General features: G+C 41.3%; 1 pseudogene; it reads right to left on the reverse strand.

The window, feature by feature from the left end:
* The window catches only part of LOC147433752 (adenosylhomocysteinase 1-like), a 33,466-nt pseudogene extending 21,188 nt beyond the window's left edge, over positions 1 to 12,278 (reverse strand).
* Positions 12,279 to 15,768: the final 3,490 nt, after the last annotated feature.

A 15,768-nucleotide genomic window follows, 5' to 3' on the forward strand; every position in this document is an offset into this window, starting at 1 on the left:
AGGAGTAGGGATGTAATTTTTAACGAACAAAATATGTACAAAGATTACTTGGAAAGAAAACAAACAAAAGAAAAAGGTGATGAGTACATGGAGCTTGAGGATGGTGAAGACTCAAGGACTGCAAACGGTGACAATGTGCAACAATGTCAACCAAATGAGGAGCCTCAACCTATTCCCCTAAGATCTACAAGAGCAAGTAGACCTCCAGAAAGGTTTTTCCCTTCCTTCAACCATCTCTTGATCTCAGATTCTGGAGAGCCGGAATCATACGAAGAAGCTATGCAACATGAATCCAAAGAAGAATGGACGAAGAGCATTCAAGTGGAGATGGACTCACTACATCGCAACCAAACATGGGAGTTGGTTGAGTTGCCTAAAGGTAAGTGGGCACTTCAAAACAAATGGGTGTACAAGCTAAAGGAAGAAGGAGGTGGGAAGAAAAGGTACAAGTCTAGGCTTGTGGTAAAAGGTTTTTCTGAAAAGAAAGGTATTGACTTCAATGAAATATTTTCTCCTGTTGTAAAAATGAACTCAATTAGGCTTGTCTTAAGCCTTGTGGCTGCTCATGATCTAAAGCAAATGGATGTAAATACGGCATTCCCTCACGGTGACTTAGAGGAGGAAATCTACATGCTTCAACCAAAGGGGTATGAAGTAAATGGTAAGGAGAAAATGGTTTGCAGATTAAAGAAGAGCTTGTATGGTTTAAAGCAAGCATCAAGACAATGGTACTTGAAGTTTGATCGATGGATGTTGGATCATGGATTCACAACATGCAACTCGGATCACTGTGTCTACACGAAGAATTTGGGAGATGGGAAATTCATCATCCTAATGTTGTATGTTGTTGATATGTTGATTGCAAGTGCTAACATGCAGGACATCAAAGACCTAAAAGAGGAGCTGTCCAAATATTTTTCAATGAAAGATTTAGGTGCTGCAAAGAGGATACATGGTATGAAAATATCAAGGGACAGGATGAAGAAGACAATAAAGCTATCTCAAGAAGATTACATCACGAAGGTACTAGAAAGGTTTGCAATGCAAAATGCAAAACCAGTTTCTACACCTTTGGCTGGTCATTTTAAACTAACGAAGGATATGTGTCCAAAGACACAAGAGGAGATAGCCTATATGTCTAAAGTTCCATATGATATAGCGGTAGGTTCTCTAATGTATGCTATGGTCTGGACAAGGCCAGACATTGCACATGCAGTGGGAGTTGTGAGTAGGTTCATGGACAACCCAGGTAAAGAGCATTGGCAAGCTGTGAAGTGGATACTTAGGTATCTAAAAGGGACAACAACAAATGCTTTGTATTTTGGAGGAACTGATATTTTTCTAGAAGGGTATGCTGATGCAGATATGGCAGGTGACAAAGATACTTGAAGGAGCACTACTAGCTATGTGTTCACGGTTGGAGGCACAACAGTAATCTGGGCTTCAAAGCTGGAGAAAGTGGTTTCACTTTCTACCACGGAAGCAGAGTATGTAGCAATGACGGAGGCAAGCAAAGAAATTTTGTGGCTTCACAGATTCTTAGAAGAGCTTGGATTCAAACAAGACAATTGTGTCTTGTACAGTGATAGCCAAAGCGCTATCCATCTTGCGAAGAACTCAGCCTTTCATTCAAGGAAAAAGCACATTGAGGTGAGATATCACTTCATACGCACTCTTTTGGAAGAGGGACAGCTAAAGCTAGGAAAGGTGCATACAAGTGAAAATCCTGCAGACATGTTTACAAAGGTGGTCAACAAGGAAAAGTTGAGCTTTTGCTCATCTTCAATCGGCATTCAAGGATAAGAAGCCAGAATGGAAAGCAGTCACAGGTTTGGTTTGGAGATCAGTCTCCAAGTGGGAGATTGTTAAGTATGGAGCCTGATTTACCCTTGTAATTTTCTGTGGTAAAAGCGCACATTTGTAAGGCCCCTGTTATGAGGAGAAGCCATCGTGCGTGAAGGAAAATCACTCACCGGAAACCAAATTTTTCACGAACAAGAATCAGGGGCAACTTTTTTTTTGCCGGAATATTATGGCCGGACGGCGGCCGAAAAGTGGTTGGAAAACAACCGGTCGGTTGGCCGGTGGCCGATAGTCCATGGCCGATGGCCGGTGGTCGGAAGTCAATGGTAGGTGGCCGGTGGTCGGAAGTCAATGGCCGGTGGCCGAATTCAAAAGCGGACTTGCCTTCTCAAGGGCGGCCACACATAGGCGGATTGAAGGGCCCGATTTGGACTTATTCGCACAAGGGCGGCTACACATGGCTATCTCTCATAAGAGAGGGCAACCCTTTTGGCCTATAAAAGGAGGCCATTTCTACACACATTTCATAGTGTGAAGTTGATGCAACAAGGTGAGTGTGAGGTGGTGAGAGTGAAGCAAGGCGGGAGCTCCATTAAGGGTATAATTCCTTTGTAAACTACTTCTTGTTTTGAAGTACTAAAGCCATTGAGTGGCTGCTTTCCCGTGGACGTAGCCCACATTGGGTGAACCACGTATATCGTGTTTACTCTCTCTCTCTCTCTCTCTACTCTATAATCTCGTGTATGTAAATCTGTCTCTCTCCATTAAGTAATCTACTCAATTATCTATTTAGCTACGTCTTATTTCCTAACAATTGGAAGATGCAAATTGAAGACTATCTCTAACAGAAGGACCTCTATTTGCCACTAGGCCGTCTTGCGAAGAAGCCCGCAACAATGGCGGATGAATCATGGATTTTCCTTGATCGAAAGGCACTGGGAACAATCCGGTTAAGCTTGGCGTCAACGGTGGCCTTCAATGTTTCGGACATGAAGACCACGGAGGACTTAATGAAGTCACTTGATGACTTCTACGAGAAACCATCGGCATCCAATAAGGTATTTCTTATGAAGCGCTTGTTGAATCTAAAGATGGCAGAGAATGGTTCAGTTGCAAAACACCTAAATAACTTTAACACAACACAAACATAAATCAACTTCAATCGGTGAAAATCAATTTTGATGATGAAGTGCGAGCTCTCCTTATACTATCATCTCTACCAGATAGTTGGGACATCCTTGTGATGGCTGTAAGTAATTCTATCTCTCGTACAAATACTCTTAAGTTTGATGATGTTGTGGATGTTCTCCTAAGCGAGGAAATGCGAAGGAGAAGCACAGGAGAATCATCAAGTGCTGCATTGTCAGTGGAAACAAGAGGAAGGCCTAAGGAGAGGTACAAAAGCCAAAAGGGTCGTGATAACTGAAGACAGAGCAAGTCACGCACAAAGTCAGTTCTTGAATGTAGGAATTGCGGCAAGAAGGGCCACATCAAGAAGGATTGCTGGTCCAAGAAGAAGAAGGAGACTGAGTCTCGAGACAACAAGCCAACATTGGAGGCCAATGTGGCAGGTAAAGTAGAGAAATATGCTCTAATTCTCTCATTAGACAATGTGTCTAATTCCTGGATAGTAGATTCTGGGGCTTCATTCCATGCGACACCACGCAAGAAACATTTCCAAGACTACACCAAAGGTAATTTTGGGTATGTATACTTGGGAGATGAGAAGCTTGTGAGATTGTCGGAAAAGGTACAGTTTCTGTCAAAACTGCTAATGAAAATGAATGGAAGCTTAAAGATGTTAGGCATGTTCCTTCTCTTCGCAAAAATTTGATCTCTACAGGACAATTGGACGATGAAGGTCACAACATTGCATTCGGAAACAAACGGTCGAAGATCTCAAAGGTATCTTTGGTGGTTGCCAAGGGAGAAAAGGTCGGTACACTTTACTTGTGTACTGTTAGCACGCAACCTTCAACTTGTGCAACAACTACAGAAGTTGACAGTGCGGTGTGTCACTACCGACTTGGACATATGAGTGCGAAAGGAATGCAAATCCTTTAAACAAAGAAGCTATTACCAGGTTTGAAAGAAGTTGACTTAGAGTTCTGTGAAGATTGTGTTTATGGTAAACAAAAGAGGGTAAAATTTCAAAAATCAGGAAATGAAAGGAAAAATAAAAAACTTGAGTTGGTTCATTCTGATGTTTGGGGTCCTGCAAGTACACCATCACTTGGTGGCTCATTGTACTATGTAACATTCATAGACAATGCGACGAGAAAAACATGGGTTTATGTCATGAAGAATAAATCCGATGTATTTTCCATATTTCAAAGGTGGCAAGCCTTTGTGGAGAATGAAATAGGTACCAAGGTTAAATGTCTCAGATCCGACAATGGAGGTGAATATTGCAGCCAAGCTTTTGAAAGCTTTTGTACTAGCAATGGAATTCGGAGGCAAAGGACAACCCCAAGGACACCTCAACAAATAGGGATTTCGGAAAGGATGAACAGGACAATCATGGAGCGAGCACGAAGCATGCGGCTACATGCAGGTGTACTGCTTGAGCTTTGGGCAGAAGCTGTAAGTACGTCTGTGTACTTAATAAATCGGTCACCCTCAACGACATTGGATGGGGGAGTTCCAGAAAGGGCATGGACAGGTAAACCGGTGAATTATGCATTTCTCAAAGTGTTTGGGTGTGAGGCTTTCATGCACATAAATAGAAGCCTAAGATCAAAGCTAGATGTAAAGTCTAAAAATTGTTTCTTCATTGGATATGGAGAAGGTGACTTTGGGTATCGCCTATGGAATCCTGAAGATGGTAAAATCTTAAGGAGTAGGGATCTAAATTTTAACGAACAGAATATGTACAAAGATTACTTGGAAAGAAAACAAACAAAAGAAACAGATGATGAGTACATGGAGCTTGAGGACGGTGAAGACTCAAGGACTGCAAACGGTGACAATGTGCAACAACGTCAACCAAATGAGGAGCCTCAACCTTTTCCCCGAAGATCTACAAGAGCAAGTAGACCTCCAGAAAGTTTTGTTCCTTCCTTCAACCATCTCTTGATCTCAGATTCTAGAGAGCCAGAATCATATGAAGAAGCTATGCAACATGAATCCAAAGAAGAATGGATGAACAACATGCAAGTGAAGATGGACTCACTACATCGCAACCAAACATGGGAGTTGCTTGAGTTGCCTAAAGGTAAGCAGGCACTTCAAAACAAATGGATGTACAAGCTGAAAGAAGAAGAAGGTGGGAAGAAAAGGTACAAGTCTAGACTTTTGGTAAAAGGATTTTCTCAAAAGAAAGGTATTGAGTTCAATGAAATATTTTCTCCTGTTGTAAAAATGAACTCAATTAGGCTTGTCTTAAGCCTTGTGGCTGCTCATGATCTAAATCTCTAGAAAATGGATGTAAATACGACATTCCCTCACGGTGACTTAGAGGAGGAAATCTACATGCTTCAACCAAAGGGGTATGAAGTAAAAGGTAAGCAGAAAATGGTTTGCAGATTAAAGAAGAGCTTGTATGGTTTAAAACAAGCATCAAGACAATGTTACTTGAAGTTTGATCGATGGATGTTGGATCATGGATTCACAAGATGCAACTCTAATCACTGCGTCTACACGAAGAATTTGGGAGATGGGAGTCAATGGCCGGTGGTCGGTGGCCGAATTCAAAAGCGGATCTGTCTACACAAGGGTGGCCACACATGAGCGGATTGGAAGGTCCGATTTGGACCTATTCACACAAGGGCGGCTACACATGGCTGCCTCTCATAAGAGAGGGCAGCCCTTTTGGCCTATAAAAGGAGTCCATTTCTACACACATTTCATAGTGTGAAGTTGATGCAACAAGGTGAGTGTGAGGTGGTGAGAGTGAAGCAAGGCGGGAGCTCCATTAAGGGTATAATCCCTTTATAAACTACTTCTTGTTTTGAAGTACTAAAGCCATTGAGTGGCTGCTTTGGATGTAGCCCACATTGGGTGAACCACGTATATCGTGTGTACTCTCTCTCTCTCTCTCTCTCTCTCTCTCTCTCTCTCTCTCTCTCTCTACTCTATAATCTCTTGTGTGTGAAATCTATCTCTCTCCATTAAGTAATCTACTCAAATATCTATTTAGCTACGTCTTATTTCCTAACATTATCTACCTTGTTCTTGGTGCCGACCATTCCCTATTTATCCACAATAAAAGGGTTATGAACCACCAGGTACATTATTCTCTCTCGGTCGAAATATCCATCCCCATCATAATCAACATTTACAAGGTGTCTGAACTCGCTCGGCTTATTTTCCAACTTAACGCAGTAGCGGTCCATTCCATCCTTATAGATTTGGCCTTAAAGCACATTTTCATATTGAAACTTCAAATACAACAATTTTACATCATATGCAGGCTGAGAAGGACCTGTACCCATCGAAGCTGTTCCCTTAGGATTTGACTTGTTATAATCTTCAATCATGAGGCTGTATAATCTGTCAAACAAAGTGTCAGAGAAACTCTCCTCTAAAATGGGTTCCAAAGGCGGCAGTGGTCTCTGATTCACACTTTCTTCCGTCGAGTGATTACTCCTTTGATCAAATATCCTGGGATTCCGTAATATACCTGCTGCTATTACCACGCCAGTTGCCGTAGATATTACCGCGCTTATTGCGGCTACACGTCAATTCAAAAATAAAGGTGCTAATTTGGGCCACCCAAATTTGGGTGGCCCAAATGAGCACCTTTAATTTTTACCTGCATAAAACAATGAAACATCAATTGTTTTTTGGAAGAGTATTAAAAATACCAAAGAATTGAGATTGAATTTACTTTACCTTGACAATTAAAAATGTAGAAGATCAACTATTTAAAAAAGTTACAATAAAAAGTAAATAGTTGTATATACATTGTGCCACATTGGGACTTTACAAAACTTTTGACAAAAAAAATTTCTATCTAATTCTCCTCTATCTCGTCGTCTTCTAGAGGCACGTATACTGGATCACTTTGACTCTACATAAATCCAAACCAAATTAAACAATTATCCACAGCTCATAACAATTGATACAAAATTACTTGTTTAAACTTACCGCTTGTAGTGGTCCAACCATCGCATCGAATTGCTCGCAAGAGATGTGGTTGTTTTTTAACAACCATCACCAAGTATCAAATTCTGTATGTCGATCCCGATACTTGACCATCTCTCTGGTTGGTCGAGAGAGAGTGATATTTTTCTAAGTTAGCAATAACAATACCAGATCATCAACTACAATCTTTATAATCACCGATCGACGTTAAAATTCAAATAATCTTATATATTTATCCTTCAAAACTCCCTTGCCTCCTGAGCTATAGTGCATGGGAATTTGTCTTGCGCGAGCCTCGTGTTGTTTTTTGTATGATGAGCCCATCACAGCTTGATTGCTCTTCTCTTGAATTGCCCACTCCCACTCCGCGTCTGCCATGTTGCCACCGCGGTAACACCTGTCTGGATCTCTGACCTGCTTGGCTGCTCCACGCTGCATACAGGACTGCTTGTTTTTTAGAAATGTCTTTATGTAGCCCTCCAACCATTGTTGTGAAAAACTTTGATCGAGGGCATTTGGAAATATAGCTAACAAAGGTCCTCAATGTATCGTGCATGATAGGGAAGTTGGTCTCTAAACTTTATAAAACAGTTCTTATACATTGAATGTATAGGAATTTGTAGATGACGTTGAAATGCCATGTCCTGTGCTGTGCCGAAATCCACCTCCCCGCCATATTTAACCCTGTAGTAGCGCCCATGCATGTCTGGCACGGGTGCATCAGTATCCTTGTGTCAGGGATGGCACGCTCTCAAAGTGGGGACTTCATTCCCCCGCCACTACCAAAACATGAGAAACCACAAGATCCACCGCCGCTTCGTCTCCCACGGCACTGGTTGCCCTGAGACAAGCATCGACGTGCGCTGCCAGAGGAAGTTCGTCGATGATGTTTTGGCAAAGCAGGAGTGGAATGGAGTGGCATAGGACCTTGTGATGCCTAGAACCCTGCGATGAAAGGGGAGTAGGGCCCTACGATAAAATAGGAGTAGGATGATAGGAAAGGAGAGTAGAGGGAGGTGCAGTCGGTGTGAGGCTCTGTAGGTAAGGAGTCCCTCCCTGACTCCCCCATGGTATAGTCTGCAGAGAAATGCCGTAGGTCGCAAGCTACTGCGGATTGTAGTGGCCAAACAAATCCTCCATCGAACGGAGGTACTGCTCTCGTAAAGAGATAGCCCATTGTAAGTCAGGATCTATGACCGTTGGAGGAACTTGAGAAGGGTAGGTGTTGCTAGGATGGCCATGCCTACAAATAACAAAAACAAAACCTATGACACTCATGGTTTAGAGTTAACTACGTAGGAACATTATTTATTTCTTTGCTTGTTCTCACCGACTCAAGACTCGGATCCACTGGAGGCGATGTCCACCCTGGGTGGGAGCCCCGGGGCGGTCACTTTTTAGAATGTGTATGCTATCACGTGATTTAACCAGAGAGGATTATTAAAAGATCAAAATGTATCAAAATTTATACATACAGAGAAGGATTGGGGTTTTTAAAATACGCACGTAGTGTAAATATAGCATGTATATTGCGGTATTATTAATAACCTCTTGAACACACATGATATAGGAAGCTTTTGATAAGTGACTGCCCCAGGGTGGGAGCCCACTTGAGATATGAACCAACCAAAAGAAGAGCTAGCTGGCTGCTCCTCACTAGTTAGTCTCTCATCTGACATCTACATTACAAAGAGCAATATAAGATTAAGCTTTCTACCCTACTTACTCATCTATAAATACGTACACAAGTATATTAGCACACAAACACAGAGATACATATACATACTAGTAGACCTAAGTAGAGGCTAGTAGTGCCAAAGGTCAACTGCACCTCTTTAGTTATCATCGTAGTCTTAATCGTGGTAGAACCAAAGATACATTGCGGTAACCCATGCATGAGTGGATCAATGACCGCAAATCCACGATTAAAAAAGGACTATACTCAATAGGAAGCGTCTAACCTTTGGATGCTATGCTCCCGTACTTAGTGCCTACATAGATGCAGAAAAAAATATATATGTTATGGTTGTAAGTGTAGCCATCGTTTTGTGTTGGATGCTCTTAGATTCAATGTTTAAGTGATCAATTGATTGTAACATTACAATTCTCTCCCAGAGGATATATATATTAGCACACTAACATGTAGATACATATAAATACTAGTTGACCTAAGTAGAGGCTAGTAGTGCCAAAGGTCAACTACACCTCTTTAGATAACATCGTAATCTCAACCGTGGTAAAACCAAAGGTACATTGTAGTAATCCATGCATGAGTGGATCAATGACCGCAACATTATGATTAAAAAAGGACTATACCCAAGAGGAAGCGTCTAACCTTCGGGTGCTATGCTAGGGTACTTAATGCCTACATACATGCATAAACAAATATATATATACACACATATATATGTTCAGATTGTAAATGTAGCCATCGTTTTGTGTTGGTTGCACCTAGATTCAACGTCTAAGTGATCAATTGATCGTAACATTACAATTCTACTAATGTAATGCAATAAGTAATTCTATTTCTCTCACTGAGTCTCTCTCTCTCTCTCTCTCTCTCTCTCTCTATCTATCTATCTATCCTTCTCACTCTCCCCTTCTTGGTCGTGCACTTGAACTACGAAGCAAAAGCTCCATCCCAGAGTCATGTCTGTGCCTCCATGTAAAGCAAGCACTTTGTTCAACAAAGTGTCCTCGCCTTGAAGGTAATCTTGGTGTTGTTTGCTCAAGTATCCCTTTGGTGCCCAATTTTCCTCTCTCCCTCTTTCCCTCTCTCCATATCTTTCCCTCTTTCCCTATCTCTCTATTCCTCTCTTTTCCTCTCTCTATCTCTCTCCATCTTTCCATCTCTTTATTTACTCTCTCTCTCTCTATCTATCTCTTTCACTCTCTCTCTCTTTTCCTCTATCCCTCTATCTCTCCCTCTTTTTCTCTCTCTCTCTCTCTCTCTCTCTCTCTCTCTCTCTCTCCCTCTCTCTCTTTCTCTCTCTCTCTCTCTCTCTCTCTCTCTCTCTCTCTCTCTCTCTCTCTCTATTTACTCTCTCTCTCTATCTCTCTCTCTCTCTCTCTCTATTTCTATCTATCTCTATCTCTCTCCCTCTTTCCCTCTCTCTCTCTTTCTCTCCCTCTTTCCCTCTCCCCCTCCTTCTCTCTATCTCTCCCTCTATCTCTCTGTCTTTCTCTCCCTCTTTCTCTTTCTCTCCCTATTTCTATCTATCTCTATCTCTCTCCCTCTCTCTCTCTTTTTCCTATCTCCCTATCCCTATCTCTCTTTCTTTACTATCCCTCTTTCTCTCTCTCTCTTTCTCTTTCTCTTTCCTCTCTCTCTCTCTCTCTCTCTCTCTCTACCCCTCTCTTTCCTTCTTTCTCTATGTCTATATCTTTCTCTTTCTCTCTCTCTCTATCTCTCCCTCTTTCTCTCTCTCTCTCTCTCTCTCTCTCTCTCTCTCTCTCTCTCTCTTTCTCTATCTCTCTCTCTCCGTTTATCTCCCTCTTTCTCTCATTCTCTCTTTATCCCTATCTCTCAACATTTATCTCTCTCTATTTATCTACCTCTATCCCTCTTTCTCTCTCACTCTCTTTATCTATTTCTCTCTCTATCTAACATTTCTATCTCTCTCTCTCTATTTCTATCTAACATTTTATCCAAACAATCATTTCCAAACGTGCCTAACAAATCAATCATTTCCAAACGTGTGTAGCAAAGCAACCATTTCCTAATGAATGAGGTATGTTATGGATTCTCTATTTTTTTGGGATTTATGCGTGTGTGTGTGTCTGTGTGTGTGTGTAGTAGTAGAAAACAAAAGGGAAAGAGGGGGGATGTGTTGTTGTGTTTACCTCTTTCTTTGTAGCACGGTTGAGCTTCGATTAGATTGAGATTCCATAGACGATGGCAAAATGCCCCCTTGCCGAAACTTGGACGAAACCCTCTTCGACGAAACTTGGGAAGCGTGGAGAAGAAGAGAGGGAGAAGGGAGAGGTGGGGGGGGGCGGGGGGGGGGGGGGGTTGTTGAAGGAGAGAGAGGGAAGGGAGATGGGGGGTGGGGGAAACTTGGGAGCGATGACGAAGAGCAAGAACGCAGGGTATGCTGCAAAAACATGGCATACTGTGCCTTCTTTCCTTTTTTAGGCACCAGTTATTACCGCGGATATTACCCTGGCTATTACCGTGTTTATTACCGCCCCTATTACCGCTTTTATTACTGTGGCCGATCATTTCAAACGGATACATGCAAATCCGAAGTTGCAGGGGGGCGAGGGGGTACAAACCACCCCCTCTACCCTTAGCTATACATTATTTCATTTTTTAGCCTTTTGAGTTTATTGATGAAGATTTTTAATTTTTTATGGATACTTTTAAATGTTTATTAATTGCATTTTTAAATTCTCTTTTAGTTAAAAAATAATTTTAATACTCATTGTCATTTAATCCCTTTGACTTCAACTATATGTAATTTTTCTAATAGAATTAAGTGCTTTTTTAATTATTTATTTTTTAGGACACATGACTAAATAAGCAACCTTTCGTGTCATCACGCCTTTTCAGCATCCAAACAAATCCGGAACGCAATGAAACTTAAGTAGAGGTATCTCAACACTTAAGGGCTCAATCCTACCAAGTTCTGTCACCATCTAGGAAGGTACATAAATCACGATCCATCACAAAAAATGTACTGAAAACTGAAACAGAAGTACTCAGAAAGGTCCTCCTTAAGCATAGAAACACTTATCCATGGTCAAAACATCAAAAAACAACCATTTTAACCTCCAAATCAATGCATTTAGATCACAAAAATGTGTCGCGAACCACAACAGAATTGAAAATGATCACACTTAAATTGTAGATAAAGACATAAGGAACACAATGTGCTATTCGGAAACAAATTTTGAGTACCAGTTCAGGAGAAAAAAGATTACAATTTGTAGCAGTAAGAGGCCTCCACAGTGCACGTTCTTTATTCTTCAAGCTAATGATAATTCTCTCCTCAAAACTAAGGGTTTTGACTTTAAAAGTTAAGGGGGCTTTCCCATGGCCATCCGGCCTCTTACAAGGGTGTAGACTTAGAGAAGTAGAGAGGGTATTGTATAATTACATCACGGTTACAACTCATTCTAGAATGAATTACATGGCTTTCTTTGAAAAAATAGAGTGTTTATAGGGTTTGGTGTGCATACGCCTTTATATGCATGTATCCACCAAACAAACACCAACGTACTTCAACACCAAGGGCATTAAGGGTCTCAATCAATACAGCAGTTTAAATGGTCATCTAAAGAGATGCAATAATTTGAGCTCCTTTTAGAGGCTAAGAGGGACCAAAACTCAGTTTATCTGAACAACCCCCCCTGCTTCTTCTTCTTCTTCTCCCCCTTGTGACGTACATAGTTCCTTTGCTTGTAGGTGGTATCTATTTTATGTATTTTGGATCCATATATAAGAGCTTGGCCCAATGGCCCACTGTGGGGGGAATAGGTTGTACAGTTCTTACAAGTTACCAAATTGAAGGTGGTCTTTTCTTCAAGTTTCTATGTTTATGATTCATGTGCTTGGAGGTGGTCTTTTCTTCAAGTTTCTATGTTTATGATTCATGTTCTTAGCAAGCAAGTACTCTTAATATGTTGGCAGGCTTTTTGTGCAACAATTTTGCTATTTTGAAATCCCCTTTTATTTGTTTTAATGTTTTCCCTATGATAGCTACACGGTACCTCTCTCTCTTCTCTTGATAGATTGGTGAGTTTACCCCTTTATGGCATGTTTAGCTTCCCTTATTAGTATGAGCCATGACATCTTTCATGAGTCGTTAGAGGAGTTTCGTATATGTCAAATTCCACAATAGAAGTAGAACTGGAGGGAAGCATTGTTAAGAGGTTTACAAAGATTTATAACGGTATGGTGCATGAAGAAGTTATTCCCTTTCACTTCACATGCCCATCAACTTCAAAAACATTCTCACAGATTCACATTTTGAGTTGAAGAAATGGTTGGAGAGAGTGGGCCTTATACACCAAAAAGAGCAAAAACTCCTACCTATCACACATTTTAAGATGCTTACACACATTGTTATCTCAGAGAGTCCAATATTTTGCTAATTTAAATACACTCTCCAATAATCACTATTACAAGAATCGGTAATCGATCCATAACTCTCTTCAAACTTGAGGTATCCTCATTATAACTAGGCTATGAACATATGTTACTTTTATGGATAATATAAATGATTATGTATACACATTTATTATACAAATTTCACATGGCGCCCTCTATATATAGAAACTTAATTTCACACATATCTATGTCAAAAAATATGTCATGGCCTATATATGTATAAGCATGTTGATCAATACTCAAACCTGTTGCTCATTCTATGAACAGATCTTGTCCACATGGAGAGAATGAGCTTGAATCCACTAGATGATAAGAGTGCCCAAGGCAACCTATTGTTTGTGGTTGACTAGAACTCTTTGGAGTTGGAGAGAGAGATAGATAGATAGATAGATAGTTCTATTATCTTCCTCAGAGGTCAAATATGACCTATGGGACCAAATGAACATGTCATGTCGTGTGAGTGGAGGTCATAAGTGACTCCCAAAGGCCAAAAATGGCTGAAATGAGCATCGCAATAAAGAGTCCACATCGTGGTTGGGAGTGGAAGGTATGTAGGGAGATCTCATGGTTGAATATATGGGAAAAAGAGGACCTAATGTGGTCAAAAGCTAAGCACTCAAATAGTGTGTGGTACTCACTTTCTCTCACTTGACAAGGGCATAAGGTGCAAAGTCAATGACACTCCTCGCCAGTGCCCGAATGTCCTGCCTCGCAGTGTAGAGAATGGGAGCTAAGACGAATGGAGGCAATGGTGCGGATCGCACTCAACGGGATGGGCTCAAGGATATAGGGATGGATTCGGTTACCTCGTTCGGAGAAGAAGAGAGATTTGTAGTTTGGGGCAACTTGTGTGGTGTAATGGCTGAAGCGAGAACCTCCGGATTTCTCCCAAGCCGTGATACATTGGCGTTGTAAGAAGGCCTCATTAACTTAAGAGTCGATCGACGCATCCTTGTGTGTGTGTGTGTGTGTGTGTGTGTGTGTGTGAGTGTGTGTGTGTGAGAGAGAGAGAGAGAGAGAGAGAGGCCATCTACCCACTCGTAGGCATCACCTACTATTGCAAAAATTAAATGAAACACTTTAATTTTTTCAAAAAATCTTATAGGTTTGCATCGCATTGCTAAGTGTCCTTGGTTGGATAAGGAAGTTTATAATTACAATCTATCTAGTGGTCTTCTTATACAGTTTCTTGAAACACTTTCCAAGGTGCACTAAAAAAAAGTTATCCCTTAAAAGGAAATTAGGGAAATTGTATTGACACTAAACAACTAGAGGGATTAGAGGGATCAACATTGCAAGAGGCAAAGAGGAGGGTTGGAAGCATCTTAATTAACGATGGTTGAAGGGAATGGGCCGGGCAACATCAATGAAACGACCAACAAGGTGGTTCTCATGAAACTGAAGTCGCAAATTTCTACACCACTAAATTTGTGATTGAGAAATAGCATGGAGCTTTGAGATATCATGCAGCTAAACTACATTGTCTTTGAAGAGTCAAAGTTAATTTGGAAAACATAATGTGGCCTAAGCACTATATTTTTTCCTCTTAAGTATTGGCAGGCCTCATGATTTTATCACTTGTTCTCATGTATTGATGTTCACACTTGCCATTGCTTGGGATACTTCCATATGGTCAGACGAGTGAGACTCCTGCCGCCTCCGGCGGCGGTGCCACCTTCAGTGGCAATAGAGAGAGAGAGAGAGAGAGAGAGAGAGAGAGAGAGATGCATATGAAATACATCATTGAGATACATTTGGCCCTCATCCATCATAGGTAAGTGACTATTCATGTGCTCTAAACACAGCAAGAGTGGTTTCTATATAGTCCACGTATTGGCACTACAGCTTGATGGTTGCACCTAGCATGGAGCCATCCATTTCTAAGACTTTCCATGATCTAAAGGTGTTTCCATTGCAACCTTTTGCAACGCTTGACATAAGGTGTCCAATTAATCTCTCTCTCTCTCTAAAACTTCGTCACTTCTTCTCCTTGTTCTTGCTTTATCCTAAGTTGGAAAGGGGTGGATAATCAAAGTAAAAAGAAAGTTGAAGAATGATTGAGTCGTTATTTCTACTTTCATTCGCATTAATATTAATACTTCGATCAACTGATTGTAAACATAGAAATTGAGAGAGTCCTTTGCAAAGAAACTGAACGTGCTTGCAAACTATAGCGTAACCCACATTCGCATTAATATTAATACTCCGATCAACTGATTGTAAACATAGAAATTGAGAGAGTCCTTTGCAAAGAAACTGAACGTGCTTGCAAACTATAGCGTAACCCACATATATTGAGTGGTTGTAAGAGAATGTTTTCAATGGCCTTGGCTGCGAATAGAGGAGGGCTACGAAGATGAGACTCTCTCTCTCTCTCTCTCTTGAGAGAAATCCGGAGGTTCTCGCTTTAGCCATTACACCACACACATTGCCCCAAACTACAAATCTCTCTTCTTCTCCGAACGAGGTAACCAAACCCATCCGTACTTCTTGAGCCCATCCCGTTGAGTGCGATCCGCACCATTGACTCCATTCGTCTTAGCTCCCATTCTCTACGCTGCGAGATAGGACGTTGGGGCACTGGCGAGGAGTGTCATCAACTTTGCACCTTATGCCCTCGTCAAGTGCGAGAGAGTGACTACCACACACTACTTGAGTGCTCATATTTTGACCACATTAGGTCCTTTTTTCCCCATATATTCAGCGATGAGCTCTCCCTACATACCTTCCTCTCCCAACCACGATGTGGACTCTCTATTGTGACGCTC

This window comes from Adiantum capillus-veneris, chromosome 19 (genome assembly GCF_014529385.1).
Source record: "Adiantum capillus-veneris isolate H3 chromosome 19, ASM1452938v2, whole genome shotgun sequence".
NCBI classification, from domain to species: Eukaryota; Viridiplantae; Streptophyta; class Polypodiopsida; order Polypodiales; family Pteridaceae; genus Adiantum; species Adiantum capillus-veneris.